Below are 15,366 nucleotides of genomic sequence, written 5' to 3' on the forward strand. Positions count from 1 at the left end.
GTCTTGAAAATTTTCACATATGACGTCATAAAGTTACGTCTTAAAAAAACATAACTTATCTTAAAAATCCTCAAGAGAATGATTGGACACAGATACGAGAAGCATTCGACGCATAAAACAGATTTATGCATTTAGTTCAAAAAAATATATAAAGACAATCTAAAGACTAATCAATTATAATCCTGATTTAAATATTATAGCAACAAGCTTATATGCAAAACAGTCTGGTGTAACTATAGTTAATGACGCCGAGACTGCTGTAGTTTTATCTTGTTGTGATCGTCATCATTTAACCTTTCGGCGTAGTTGAAACGTGCAGGGAATGTCACCCGCCCGACTGGTGTGGCCCCTCTTGTGACGTCACAATCCTGAGGCGCGATGGATCGACCGACATATTTACGACTTCACAAACAAGGCCCTGATTATAACGGCCCGACCTTGCCTCGTAAAAAGCAGCTATTTTCGCTGCGTTTTTGTCTCCCGTTTGATATCAATCACTCTAGTTATAACTGAACTGGAAGCACATACACAAGCATGCAAATAAATCTTGTAATTGCCCGGCCACCAACGTTTATGAGTGTGTACATTTTCAGACGTTTTTAATACAAATAAAAAGTAAGCTAACATCAACTTTCCAAACCATTGATCCTCAAAATATGTGTATGTGTCTCAAAATGTGTGAACATAAAAACTAGATTAGAATTAGAATTAGATCCTTTTTCGCGATCCTCTTATTTTTTTCAAATTAGATTAGAATTACACTGGCAGGTTGCACACGGTATAGCGGTTGGTGTGCAACCTGCCAATACTCCCCGAAAGCTTCTGAGTCACCCCAAAGATCCCATCAGTTCCTTTGACCAACGAGGGGTGGTTTATTCAATCCCCTGTGCGGATTGTAATTTGGTCTATATCGTCGAGACCGAAGATCGTTCAAGACTCACCGAAAAGAACACCAAAGGGACGTGGAAAACAACGACGCAAAGAAGTCTGCATTGTCATACCATGCTGTTTCCCGAAGCCACCAAATTGATTTTGGTGGCGCTTCAATAATAGCACGAGAATCAGACTACAGAATTTTTTTTTTGGAAATCGTGGAACATTCATAAGAAGGGTAACACCATGAACATCAAAACTGACGTGATGCTCTCTGCATGCTACAAGCACCTGCTGAACGACTAGAGCCAATCGCTAATTATCGCTAATTATTTTCTTATCGTTTTGTTGCTCGCGTTTATTTCTGCTTTGTTCCTTTTGTGCTTTCCATTGATTGTACGAGCGTTCAGTGTCATTCACCCTGACGAAGGCGGCTTGCAGGTGTTGCCGAAACGTTGGTATAGAATTAAAATTACCAGAGGAGCTGTTTTTGATCTAGATTACCATGCCTGGTAGCAACAGTTTATATAGAGAGATTCTTAAGTTAGCCGCGAACCTTTTTGTTATTTTGCAAGAAAATCCATTTCTATCACAAATAGGCGACGGCCCAAGCATGCGAGACGTAATTGCAAATTATGCTATTAGAAAACTGATAATAATAATATGTTCAACAATTGCTTTTTCGTGTATTGGAGGGGGATTGTTACGTTATGACGGTGGTTTCGAAACTTTTACGGCTTAAGGAACCCTCCCCCAAAATAATTAGATTGCGGCACCCCCTACTATAATTTTCGTTAAGTTGCATACTATAATGTCCCTATAAACGGAACTGGAACAACACAAACAACTACATACATTGTGAAAATTATATTTCTATGGTTGTACTCTAATCATACAAAAAGAGTAAAAGCCTTACTAACCAATTACCGCAAAAATCAAATTCTAAAAGATTCCCAAATATCTCGAGGCACCCTTGAGCATTAGAAAGGGGAACCCTAGAATGCCGCGGTACCCCGGTTGAGAACCACTGAATTATGATATTGTTTTTTGTAAGTAATATTGTTGTTTGTAAGTATTTTTTCACTGCGCCACAAGCAAAGAAAGTTCCATAAACTCTGTTCTGAAAGAGTCGAATCATTAACATTTCTAAACCGTGGCGCTAATTATTGTACTGGACATAACTGCAAATGGGTACGTATAATCAGGTGATAATCGGATGACTAACTATAATATAGCACATCACATGTATAAGCTTAACGGTAACCTAGCATGCGATGTTAACTTTACATACGATTAAATAAGTTGGTAGAGCAAGCGGTAAAGCACTTTAAGCTTGACGTCGTCAGCCTAGATCTTCTCCAAACTAATCTCTAATTCAGAGAGAACAATCTTTTCTAATTCCGCTCCAGAGCGGTCAGATTGCATCTCAAGTTTTTAACGACAAGTCGGGCTTTGTTGGTATTATAAGTAAATTGTATTGCGACTGGGTAAGTTTAGTAGGCCTACCTAAAATTTGGCAGGAGAATCGTTCCTTTTGCAACTATACAGAATTTTTTAAGAATGCGCTTATTGTTCCCAAGAATGAAACACAATTAACTAGTGGAGGTCCAGTATGAGACTATATGAGCCGCTTTACTTACTTTGTTAAAGGCAAAGATACAAGCGTCCCACAACGATACAAAACGATATCCTTCGTTTTTTTATTAATTGCACACCTTCCTTTGATCAGCTCGATTTATTCTAAATATTGTAGGCATTAACGCGAAATGTTATTCTTACTGCAAATAAATGTAATTGATTCTATACAAAATGCACCAAGATCTGAATCGGAACCGACAATACTTGCGAACAAAATCGACATACTGTACATTAATAAAACTCAAATAAAACGTGGACGAAAGAGCCACATGCGGGCATAAGTTCCGGGTTAATCACTCCTGAACTATAGGACATTTTGCCAGAACTTTAAAACTAATCTCCATTAGAGAGCACAATCTTGTCAAATTCCTCTCTTATAGACCTGTCAAATGGCATGCCAAGTTTTTAACGAGTCAGACTTCTTTGGTATTATAAGTAAATCATAGCATTGCAACTGAGAAACTTAAGAGGCTATTGCATAGCAAGCCAACCGCTTCTTTCTGATCTAAAAAGTCAAATAAGTCGTATATATTGTTTCCCTCAAAATAAAACTTAAGGATCAAAATATAGACACTGTATACTCAAAAAAAATCAAATAAAACATGAACCACATGCGGCTTGCGAGCTTCGTAAACAACCCCCTGAACTAAAGCATTAGGCCAGAACTTAGTTGGTACATTTATAACTCCTATTGGTAATTTTCAAACATAACACGACAAGCCATCGAAGTAAACTAACAAAAATTCTCCAACAGACAACTATGGGAGAAGCAAGCAACTACGCTACAGATGCCGTTAGTAAAATATAATTTCTGTTTGTCGGTTTGTAAGTATAAGAACTTAATTGGTACATTTATTGTTTATTTACAAACCTAGCACGACAAGTTATCGAAGCAAACTAACAAAAATTCTACCAACAGACAACTAAATAATAAACAGGCAATTACGCCACAGGTGCCGTTAGTGAAATGTAATTTCTGTTTGTCGGTTTTTTAATTTTCTGTTTGTCGGTATTTTCTTCGTAACAACAAAAACATCTTTTTCATGTATTTCGAAGTTCGTTACTCGCTTAAACCAAGTGCTAACAAAATTCCTATCAACAGACAACTAAGTAAGAAACGAGCCGTTAGTTGGTTTCTGCAAATTTCTTTTGGAACGGATATAACATATTCCTATTAAATTTACGATAAGTTCGTTACTCTCTCGAACAAAATGCGGGCTTGGCTGTGCGCATCTTAACCATTCAGCCCTTACTGGACTTTGTGTGACTCATAACACTCACAAAACTACATACCCTCTTATCTTCCGATCTGATCTTACATTGACTTCATCTCAGCAAGTTGCCTTAATGACAGTGCTAAGCGGCAATAGGCACCTGTTGGCAGCATAGAGTCCTCTTTCCCTTATGTTTACGAGGTTTCGTACGCAGCGTACTGTTGCCCCAGGGAGAATATTGCTCCGCCTCATAACTATGTAGACTGTTTTTACGGCCCGGGCACCGATTTATACTGTTTATAAGTACACAAACGAACTTCTGCGCCTTCAAAGTGCTGGATGGTAATGCAAGTTTTATATTAGAGGAAAATCTGCGGCTCCTTATTTCTTCCTTGTAATTTCAATTTTGGTAACTCGTTCGTTACTTTAAAAAAAGTGGTAGGATTCTAGAGCAGCGGCAAAGGTTACTAATAAATGTGTTTTTTACAACTTTAATATTCCTTTTTTCATATATCAAACAGGTAAAAACATTCTTACGAAATTCTGCTTGTAACAAAGTACGTCAGTAGATCTCATTTTAACAATATCTATAACCTTGACTTCGGTAACCATATCGCGAATCAATTCCACGACAATTTCTGATATATTTAACGGATTAAACGTAGCATCGTGAAGGGTTACGCCAGATCGCACTAGTTATTAACCTAAAATATTAATAAAACTATTACAAAAATTGTGTAAATCGATCGACGGAAATTACCAATCCGGACAATATTTTCTTATTTTTCGGTGTTTTTCTAAACTAAACGATACACGAACCGTTACACGCAGCTATATTCGCACATTAATTGAAATAAAAATCGTTATTCAGATGACCAAACTATTGCGCCACATATAAACAATAAGGTTTTTTTATTAGTGTGGTAATGACTTTAGTGCGCTTAAGTCGCTGTTGTCAAATGACTTGACTTGACTTAAGTCTTTTGGACAAATGACTTGTGATAAAAAGTGTTTTCAAAAAGTATTTTTTTTATAAAATGTGCTATTTATCCCAATTTTTTGCACATGTACGTGTTGCATATTGCGTTTTTGTGTCCTACGAGTTAACAAATCTAATGGGTTGTATTTTTATGACAAGGACGTGACTTGAACTTGACTTGTTCTAACTGTAACTTGACTGGGACTTGACTTGGGCAGCCGATGACTTGGAATGGGACTTTACTTGTTATATTTATTCAAAAAGACTTGGAATTACAAAATTACACTTGGCTTGGATTTTAACCAAGTCATTTCAAAATGACTTGTTTATAACACTGTTTTTTATTTATGGTAACATCGGGAAAGAAAGCAATTTACTGGCACTAACAAAGTGAACAATACACTTTGCAAAATAGAAAATATATTTTTTAAAAAAACTCGAATTCCTTGCTATTCTCATAAAAAGCTTAAAATCCACTGTAAAATGTCAATTGATTTTCACAGTGTAAACAGCTTTCGTAGGACCGATGTATATTTAATACAGATGTAAAAAAATGCCACATTAAACATACTTAACTGTGATATTTGCTACAATAAGCGAAAACAAACGATAACATAAACTTGACACAACGTATGAAAATCAGTCTTCATTTATTCAACTCAATTCGTCTGTTTTGAAAGATTTGCCGAAACAACAAAATTAAAATCCCAATAATCCGAAAAAATGTTTTCTGTCGCCCGCATGCAGCTCGCGAGCCTCACTTTTGTAATATATTCAGTGCAGACCTAATAATGTGCCGTTAATTGAACCCGCTATTTGCAAAGTCACCGGCTTTACACGGACCAACGCCCAAAGTTACATCCCCTTGGGCGCACTTTTGTTATTAAAAGCTACGTCGCCTTTATTGGTTTAACAAGTTCGCCAGGCAGCTATTTGGACACGCACTAGTTGCACCTGAATGAACGAGTCTTTTTTAAAGTAAAGACTTTTGAACTTGAGCTACCGATGCATCCAAACGATAAATAGGTAACTCAGATTACAAAAATATCAAATTTCGTATTCCCCAATGGCATATTGCTGCTTTTCAAAATTGGCAATTTTTTTATGTACTTTATATTTTAAAGTTCTATGTTGAAAAACAGATTTGCATACATTAAAACGAAGAACAGGAGTGATGTGTATTTGAGCACAGTTTTAAGTAACGTTTGTTATCTTGACTGCGGATAAACAAAAAAATGTACTTAACTAAAGGTTTTATATACATTTTTTAGTAATATATTTTACGTTTTTTTTTTCAAAATAAACAAAACGTTTTTACGCTACGATTTCAAGACTTTTGTCAACCAACGCTTACCCATCACGAACTTCAAAATTACTGCAATATGTTGTTGAATAAAGCTCAAGCGTAAACATTCTATATTGTATTATTTATGGCTACGTCGTCCAACAATCCAGCGCCATCAGCCTTGAGTGAGGTGTGAACGCCCTCCACTTTCGAGGTCATTTAACCCTTAATTGTACTGCCATTATGCTCTAAAAGTCTGAAGTAAATTTTCCAGATTTAGAATTTACAAATACGGGTATCAATAAAGATAGGTAACTAAATCACGAAATGTATAATCAACTAAAGTCACACACACTTTACACATCCCTAAACACAGTGTTCATTATCCAGTCACATATAGATTAAAATGGGGCTTCCCCAACCTGAGGTAGCGCAACGAGTTTGCTGGACGTTGCGTACATCAGGGCTTTTCAATTTGGGGGTCGCAACCCTGCTGGGTTTCGCAAAATGAGGTTAAGGGGTCGCGAGTAAGTCCGTATAATCTTTGATACAAAGTGTTACATCTCTAAAATTGTTATTTTTTCTGTTAGGTGTGCTCATGGCAAACTTAGTGCTGACAAACCCTTAAATCAATGCTTCCCAACCTTTTAAAGGTCGCGACCCACTTTTAATGGAAGTTTTATTGTACGACGCACAGTGAAATATGACCAAACGATCGAATGACAAACATATTAATGAGAAAAGAAACAATGCATACACACATGCAATTTACTATTAAGGCGAAACTTGAGCTTGCGTATTGGATTGTTACGTATTTGTTACATTGTTGCTTAAATGTTACGGAATGATAATGCAATAATTTTTCCATCTAATAAAAAACTGTAGCATTTAGAAATGCTTCGCGACCCCTGCCTTAAAATCTGTATATGTTAAGTTTTAAACTGTTTAACCTTGCTGACAATTTTAATACAAAAGGTCGCAGACTGAAAAGTTTAAGAAGCCTTTATGTGTAGAATGGCAATATTTTTTCTGACAAGTTTTGACACTATTAGCAGTATCGATCGTTTAAGAGTTGTTACTAGAGCCGAAATGCTGTATGGACAACAAAACATGCTTAAAAAGCCACAAATGAGCGTAGAGATTCACACTGATTCCGCTCTGCTTAAACCAGGGGTGTCCAACTCAAACATGCCGAGGTGGCAATTTTTATCTTATAACTTCTTCCCGTGCCAAAGTTTAGCAGCTATTTTTTTCTAATAACAAAAGCGCTTTTATACAAAAATAAAAACGGTATAATGTTATAATATCAGAAGTAACTGTTTGTGTCGTTATTGCTGGGATTGTTTTATATTGTGAATAGACAAGGACAATTGGCTGTGTAACAAATTTAGCTGTTTTGACAATTGGCTGTATTTTGGGGGACTTACGTGCCATTTTTTTATTAGGTCAAGGCACGCGTGCCAAATGTGGCACGCGTGCCTCATGTTGGACAGCCCTGACTTAAAGATTATAACTGGTGTCGCTCTGCTATCAAAAGGGCATCACAAGAGACATCCGGCGTCTGGTATCCATTCTTTGATTTGATCCTTATCGAGACTTGCCCATTGGTTGAAAATGAGGCAGCGGTTCACCAAAGTGGATTTAGTGGCTTCAAAGGCGAGACAATAATGCCCTGCTTATTCCACTTAGATAAGAAAAACCTGTAATAAGTTGCACGCATAGATATTTGTAAAGCAAACATGTTGTTGGTTTGGTAAAGAAGATATCGACCAAAATCTTACTTTAAATTTCATGTTTAAAAACAATATCACCTCTTATTGTTTGAAAATATTTTTTTGTTATATATAACATTTCATGAATTGTATGTCTTTTATTGCTTTTAAACATGAGTGTAAGTATAAAAATATCTCAGGCCACGGGCCGGGTGGGCAAACTGAATTTTTTGCCTATTTCAACATTTGTAAATGCTTTTGTTATATTCAATTCTCTTACAAAGTCCAGCTTAGAAAAATGGTATACTTTACTAATTAACGAAATACTGGGTTAAATAGTAAAAAAAATCAAAAACAATAGGATAACGGAAACAACATGAGACATTAGCGCCAAAGGCAAAACGCATTTAAAAAACGTCATTGTGAAATGTGCCTTTAAACGCAAATTAAAAAAATAAAATAAAAAATGCCGAAATCAACTTTTTTTAACCTATGGTGTTTATAATCAGTTTAGTGTAAACATTGACTAATAATTTAATTGTCACTCATTATATTTTTGTATAAACGTTTGCACGTATGATTGTCTGACATTTCATAGTTTATTCCAACACCGATACACCATAGAATACTAATTACAAATTAGTATTCTATGGATACACCATAAGTTAACCAAATTAGCAATATTACGTGCAAAGGTAATTTTTTACAGTTTTTTTTTACACTGAGTTGGGTAGCAACCTCAGCTAAAATGCGTTATTAGTTTAATTGTTATCTGATCGGCATTGATTTCAAACAGTATCGGCCGAGTACCAATACTACCCCTACCAGTATCAGGTATTTGCTTTTATCCGATATTAGTGAAATGCAAGCAAAATGAACGATAGTTGTACAAATAGTAGGTTTGTCCCTTTTTAATTGCACTTTAGCTTGATAATTTTTTATCGTTTTTACGGTTTTATTTAAGGATTTTTTTTGTTTTTTACTTTAACTTAGTAAAATCGAGTTAGTGCGTCAAAATCATTTTTAATCTTTTTTTACGCGCCCTGCTTTATCGAAGTCAGGGGTTCTTAAACGTTTTTACCTCTTTTTTTCGCTTCGCGTGGAACACGGTAGGCAAGCAACTTTCAGAGATACAGATAAACTTCAGAAATCTGCTGACTTTGTTCCAAGAAATGTGTAAGTGAAATGGAGTCGAAAAACAGTCTGTGATAAAACGTTTTATTTTTAACTAAACTTGTTTTTTTTTTACAAAATTGATGACTTCTTAAATATACACTAACATTTCAATTAGGCCTGCATAGACCCTCTAGAACTAGTTCACGGACCACCAAGGGTTACATGGACCCCAGTTTAATAACCCCTGATCTAAGTCATTTATCTAAATGTGCGCAAAACAGACAGAAGGGGCCATCACAGCACCTTTGGAGTTTAACGCTATTTTGGTAGGAATCTTCATAGGTACATTCTACTTGTGATCTATCCGCATCTTTTGACTTAAAAATGGGAGCACCTGTTGTCATTAATTGTCTTGGTCGGTTTAAAATTTCACCGATTCAAGGTCGTTTATTTGACTTTTGCCACTCGGGTGCGCAGCGGAGCAGTACAAACAAAAAAAATCAAAAATCGAAAACCAAACTACACTTTTTGGTGGCCTGATTTTTCAAGTTACTTTTTCATAACTTCAACCAAAAAACATCGGTATATTTATAAAACGTCAAAAACCGAAACTTAATTAAACATTTTTCTTGGGGTTTTCCCAAATTTGAACCCGGTAAACTTAATAAACTTCCTTAACAGATTTGCGCTTGGTGTATGAGTCACCTTATGCTATATGCTTTCATCTGATAAAACGGTGTTGTTGAAAAAAGTAGCACATTTTTTACATAAACACCACATGTTTTTTGGCAAGAGATTAGTAGAGCGCTGGTTGTAACTGCAATTATAGGGGTACAAACAAAAAAGGCTATAAGTACTACTATGTAAGTTTGTATCATCTGTCAATATGTTCATTATGGAGTTTAATTGGTTATTGTAATGCAATTGTTTTTCTTCACCCTTTAAAACGATTATTTCATATATATAACTTTGTTTTGGTATTTCGCCTAGTTTTGTTTGTTCTATTGACTGTTGAAAAAAGGATCACTTGTTTTTTTTTCAGCACGCAGTGTATGTTTTCCACTGGAATTGCAAATGTCCCCCTAAAACTACAAAAGCAAAAAATGTTAACTTTCTTTATATATATGAATGTTAAGAAATGTAGCCTACCTATATTTCTAGAAAATCGTCCAGGTCGCCTATCCATTAGTAACAGAATGACAGATAACGGTCTAAAGCCTAAAATTGGCCGCGGGGAGAAACAAGCGACGGAAATCAAATTTTCCGGTGTGATTGCAAAAAGGACTTCGGGGACAAACAGCCTTCATTTACGGTTTTGGGTTTTCTTCGCTTTCTGCTTTGCACAAAATTGCGACGAGCTCGTGATTTCCGACGCTGAATTATGAATGGTTTCAGGTTGAAGCTGGCGTTCGTAAAGGCAACCTTCATTTCTTGTCGGTACCTGATTGTTTTGACAGGCGGCAGTAGCCTGATTGCTTTGCTCGCCCGGCTGAATAACTTGGCTTCGGCTTTTGCCATTTGTCATAAAGTTAATCAAAGTTTGCAAAATGTGTCTCGTGAAACGTGCCACACTAACCGCACTGATTGGTTTGTTCTGTGTGATGTTTTTTTATTCTATTTTTAGGAGTTTTAAGAACTACGCGGCAAATGCATGATATGGCTATGTAAATAATTAATATTGACTATTTCTAAATTTTAAACTGCCCATCGGGTTGCATTTTGCTCGCGTTTCCGCCATTTAGTTTCACTTGTTCGTTTACAAATTATTAAAAAAACGCCGATTTGCATCAATTTGTACAATTAGGGTATATTCATAGTTTGATTTGACCTTAATTCTTTTCAGTTGCTTTTTTTTTTTCAGTTGCTAAGTTTTAAAAATTGCTTTTGGCTAACTAACGTTGGAGATGGAACAAAATATAATTTCTTAGCTTGGACCAAGATTTAAAAAACAGTTTGCGAAAGCTGTTTATTAAAAAAAACATTTTTGCGAAAACTCTTTTTTGGAAAATACATTTTTCTAAAATGTATTGGCAACAACTGTTGTTAATATAGGAATAAAGTCTTTGGATATACATACACATATGTATACAAAATGTTATCTATAACTTTGAAGTCTTTGTGTTGTTTTTTTATTGTAGTGCATTATTATAAAATTTAATTTAGTTTTGTGTTGCGCAAAACTACTTTGTTGCATGAAGTGTTTCGCGGCTCAAAAAACGTTAAAAAAACACTGACCCAAAAACACTGCACTAGGCCAACTGCATAGATGACCCCAGTAACTAGAGCGCCTATGTTGCCTGATAAAGCAGTGGTTCTCAACTTTTTTAGCTTACGGACCGGTAAAATTTTAAAACAAATGTTGCGGACCGGTGGACCTTCAAAAATCAAAATCGACCCAAAATGTGATTACGACAAACGTATGCTACTTGGAAGCAAACAATGCAAACTTCAATTTATTGAGCAATTTGCTGCTACCTTTTTGATATTATACGTATTATATGTGGTTCTATTGAAGTTTTTCGCTTGACTTGTACGAGTTGTAGCCTTCTTTTAAACAGTTGGACACAATACTTGCATTGTGACGTACGATTAAGTCCAAAGTAGACCATATACTCTATGTTACGTTAACACAAATTGCGAAACCTGCGAATCTAAATTTGATGAACAAGCCTTTTATCTTGCATTTTGCTATTAACATATAAAATTGTAATATATTTGGCGGACAGGGAGGAAAGTTGATGCGGACTGGCACCTGACCCACTGCAATAAAGGACCGCAAAAAACACCAATTGCATCCAATTTCGAGTGCGAGAGAAACAGTTACAAAGTGCATCGCTGTGCGTTGTAAAGCTTCTTACTGCAGTTGTTCACAGTTTGCCAATAGTCCCAGGTGGAATGGGTACACGGAATAGATAGCCGGATAAGGCATTAATTATGGATGCTGAGCGCGGCCGTGTAACGGTTTGGACCTTTTTAGGCGCCGTTTTTCAGCTGCAGACATTTTTTTGTGTTCGGAACGCTGACACATTGGTTGCATAGACAGCCCGCTGCTATAGCACAGTGGTCGGCAAACTGTGGGCCGCGAGTTACTTTTGAGTAGCTTAGTGTTAGCATGTAGTTATGGGCCGCGTCATAGCCGTACATTCATTGCACTTTATTATAAAAGTTGGTATAGCATAAAATTTTTAAATTGGCTCAGCTTGGAAAGACCCACATGCAAAATGTGGCCCTGAGAGCCTGTCGAACTGTATTTTTTTCCAACTTTTACTATGCAAACGAAATTTTTCCAGCTTCGCGCGTATATTTTTCGTTTTATAGTATGTTTTACATTATGGCACGGCAGTGTTTTGGCACCTTCGAATTAAATATCCTGAATCCGCTACTATTTTCGTAGTGGTTTTACGAAGTGGGCCTTCAATAGCTCTGGAAAAAGTACTTTGGGCCGCGACAAAAAAAGTTTGCCGACCACAGCTAACGTTCAGGTTGTTTAAACAGCTAGACTGGGCAAATTTTAGGCAACAAGCAAATGTTTGAGTCACAACCAAACGGAAAATTATTTTAACATTAAAAGTATACTATTTGTCTGGTTTACTAAACTGCTGGTATCGACTAAGTGTTCTGAAAATGTGTTTTTTAATATTTTAAAACTTTTATAATCTGTGCTGTTAGAAAGGAATGTTTGGGAGAAAAGATATTCTTGTAAAATCAGTAAATTTTATTTTACGTGAAAATATATTCAGTTGAAAAAGCCATTTAATGCTGATGACATCAGACGGCTAACTTACAAATGGCGCGCAAGAATTAATGAATAAATTTCCAGCAAATGCCCTCGGGCAAAAACTGATGACGCAAATTAGAAAAAAAAAAAAAAAAAATCATGGGAGGTTTATCAGTAGCTTAAGTACACTGTACACGGGTACACTAGTTGCTTTACACTATGCACAAGTAAACTATGCAAGCTATGCACGGAACTATAATGTAGCTTAAAAATAAATGTCAAAATTGAAAAGATCGAGTAAATCTACGTCATCTTAATAAGTACGTTTCGATGCGCTCGTGTATCATCATCAGTTAATGTGCTGCCTAAAATGTATTAAACCTCACTTATAAATGTGGAACATGTCACTCGTAGTTTCTAATTTATCCTTAACTTTTTACAAATGTTTTTCGGAGTTTCTAATTTAGGAGTTTCTAAGGTACGTGAACTAGTTTTAGGGGGTCCATGAAAGCCTAATTGAAAGATTAGTGTATACTTGTGAAGCAATCCATTTATAAAAAAAAAAACAATTTAAATAAAAACAAAACGGGTTTGCACTGAATGTATTTAGACTTCATTTCACTTTCCCATTTTTGGACCAAAATCAGCAAACTTTGTACTGTGACGTCAATTTATGACGTCACGTTTGAATTTAGTTGACTACAGTGGTCTAATTTATAAATCGAATGGCACCTCTAATGATGTTTGCAAATGAATAAGCAACGCAGCTCTTTGTTCAAGGCTTAAGGTGTGCGGCTCGATTCATTGCAACGCGACTTATTTCAGGCAAACGTCGGACTTGATGTCGCAGTCCAGGTAGCGAATTAACAGTCGTAAATGTGAGAGCCGTAAGGTCATACGTGTAAGTTTTGCTGAAATATACAGAAGTGTAATTTTGAAGATTTCTCTTACATAGTGCTAGCCTTGAAAATGAATTATGACTTACGTTCTGTTATTCTTCTCAGGTGCAAGAGAATTTCAATTTTTGTCCAACTCTAGTTTAACACACATTATTTTCAATGCTAGTTGGCAGAATAATGTTTTGAGGTGGTAATTAAACGTAAAAGAGTTAAATTAGTAAAGACTATGCAAAAGGATGTAGCTAGCGTAATCAAATTTGTTGAAAAAACAAAATATAACTTTTATCTATTTCTCTTTGGGCTTTAAAATTCGTTCTACATCCCAATTAATGAATGTAGATGTAAATCTAAATTACCGAGACTTGTATTTCGTAAAACGACACAATTTTCACCGCAACCCGCTGTTTTTCGCGTAATTTAAATCCGGGTTCACGGGCACTGCCACGAATCCGGGATCAAAACAGTTGCTTTTTCTCAGTAGCACCGTAGGCCTACAGCCACCGCTAACAGTTTTCCTTTTCATGTTTGTTACTTGCTTCTGAAATCAGTGTTGTCATAACTTAATGACTTGACTTAGGTACTGTGTGTTCAAATGACTTAACTTGACATATGTGTTTTCGCCAATATGACCTGATTTGATTTAAATCTTGTAAATGACTCAGATTAAATGGTGTTTATAAAGCAATTTGTTATAAAATTAAGTCATTTTTCCCAATTTTCGCACATAAAACAATTTGCTGGACTTGACTTTAGACTGGGACTTTTTGTTAAAGACTCAAAAAGACTTATTTTGCAAATGACTTGAAGTTTTTTACAAAGGTATTGACTTGGACTTTGGTTGTTTTACAAAAGACTTGACTTGGACGTGGGTTGTTTTACAAAAGACTTGACTTGGACGTGGGTTGTTTTGCAAATGACTTGACTTGGACGTGGGTTGTTTTGCAAATGACTTGACTTGGACGTGGGTTGTTTTGCAAATGACTTGATCGGGACTTTAATCATTTCAAAGTGACTTGTTTGCAACACTGTTCGAAATACACCGATAAGTCAACGCGCGATAAAAAAAAACGCTCACGGCTTTTTGCGGTTCCGAGAAACAAATAAGCCTTGCTCGGCTCTTTAGTGCGTCAAACGTCATTCGCGAGAAACCGAGACGCGTTTTCTTATTTCAACGGCAGAATAGAGAAGTCAGTAACACGGCAAATTGGAGAAAATCGAAAAAGACAAAAGTGAAAAAAAAATTAGAGAAAATCGAAAATTTGGAGAAAAGGCGGAATGAAAATCAAGTAAGGAAATTTCAGCCAACGTGAAATGTCGTGAGTCCGTGCGGTTTCACATTTTCTTATCTCCACGGCAGAATAGAGTGGTTAGTAAAACGGCAACGAAAAATTGGTTAAATTAGAGAAAATCGAAAATTGGGAAAACTAGCTGTAAGGCGGAATAAAAAAAGTAAGGAAATTTCGGCTGACGTGAAAGGTCTTAAAATTTTCTTATCTCCACGACAGAATAGAGTGGTAATCAACACGACAACCGAAAATTGCAGAACATTGGAGAAAATATTTTTTTTTGATTTAATGTTACGTTTCGCCCATTCCAATGGAAACTTTCAACCTTAACGACGCTGTAAAAAAGTTACACCTATTTCAATTGGTTTTCTTCTGTTATAATAATGTTTAACTGCGCACAAGCTGGTCTAGGAGCTGTTACTGTTTTTATGCGATTCAAATTTTATACACCGGCTGTAGAACAAAACGCCCTGGAATTTTGAAAGTTAGGCAGGCGGAATGAAATCAAGCAAGAAAGTTTCGGCCAACTTGAAAGGTCGTGAGCTCTCGCGGCTTCGAATCAAATCTATTTCGAGCCGGTGCAATAATCGATTTCGCCCTCCCTGTAAAGCTAAAGCCCAAAGGTGTCTCTTTGGACCGCGCGACT

The sequence above is a fragment of the Ascidiella aspersa genome, chromosome 5 (assembly GCF_963924565.1).
Source record: "Ascidiella aspersa chromosome 5, kaAscAspe10.2, whole genome shotgun sequence".
In the NCBI taxonomy this organism is placed as follows: Eukaryota; Metazoa; Chordata; class Ascidiacea; order Phlebobranchia; family Ascidiidae; genus Ascidiella; species Ascidiella aspersa.